Raw genomic sequence first — 1,332 nt, forward strand, 5'->3', positions numbered from 1 at the left:
TGGATAGAAGAAAACTGCTCCCCTCAACAGCAGTGCTAGCTAAAACTGCAAATCCAACTGAAGACCTTCTGGTGTTTGCAGACTTTGTTACCAAAGTCAGCCAAGCAAAAGTTCCACTGAAACAGATTAGAGGCCAAGTTCAAAATCAGTACAACACATAAGATACCTCCACATAAACTTTCAGATCAGTTCTGAATTTTGTCCCAGATCACAAGCTATTAGTCTCAAAAACTAACTGTGCTATTGGAAACAAAACCAATTTAAATCTTAGTAGTAGATGCAAGAAACAAACTTTAAGTTTAGTCGAAAATACGTAAAAGACAGTCAAGGAAGAATAGCAAAGAACAGAGTTGTAGGAAAGTTGGAATATAAGGGTTTTAAATTATATGAACAAAATCCACCTTGGAAGCCCCAAGGAGAGGATTTGAGCTGGCAAGGTTGAGATGGACAATTGTGCAATACTCAAGCAACCTTTTCCCCAGATTTTTTTCTAAGACACAAATACTCAAGCAAAAAGGTTCCAGATATCACACCCTCTCAAGAATTTGCTTTGTTACCTTAATTTTTAATATTAGTCAACAGTATAACTTCACTGAAGGGTTACCAGTCTGTTAATTTTCAAACAAGCTTCCCCTTTTTTACTTGCTCATTAGAATAAGTGCATTCTAGGTCAATACCATCCATACCAATATCTATAAAGACCTTTAGCTTCTATTTTGATTTAATGAAATTAGACTTCTTTATAGTAGCAAAGAAGGTATTTTGAAAGCCATAAACCATAGGAAGATAAAATGTGATCTTTGGGAACTGGATTCAGGGAAGCACAAAATCATGAGAGAACAAGACACGCTTCAGTTTCCTGAGCCACTTTTATGCATTTAGCACTCTCATCGAGTTGAGGCAGGTTTATTATGTAGGACTTGAACATTCAAACTAAGCCAGGCTCAGCACGAGGAGAGCACGAGACAACCCTGAGCACAACCAGGATGGCCTTTGTGTTTGTGTTTGTGTTCCACGGGGTATGTGTGAAGAACTGCAACGCTGGTGATAATTTCTGAGGAAAGCCTTGGAACAGTATAAAACATGAATAAAAAGATAAATAATAATTAAAAAAGGGAAGGAGGAGGAAAAAATAATCAAAGAAGATGCACAAAATTGCGAGGACCTAAAAAAATTAAACTGAAAAAAGGGTGGTGGAAGACTAAATGCGAAACCCACCCGCTGAACATCAACTCGCTGAGGGGAGCCCTGAAGGAGCATTGAGAGGCACCCTGAGGGGACCCCTGAGGAGACCCTGGAGGAAGCCCTGGCCGTGTCCCTGTCGGGAGCCCT

The sequence above is a fragment of the Manacus vitellinus genome, unplaced genomic scaffold, assembly GCF_001715985.3.
Source record: "Manacus vitellinus isolate BGI_N305 unplaced genomic scaffold, ASM171598v3 scaffold_91_pilon, whole genome shotgun sequence".
Lineage (NCBI taxonomy): Eukaryota > Metazoa > Chordata > Aves > Passeriformes > Pipridae > Manacus > Manacus vitellinus.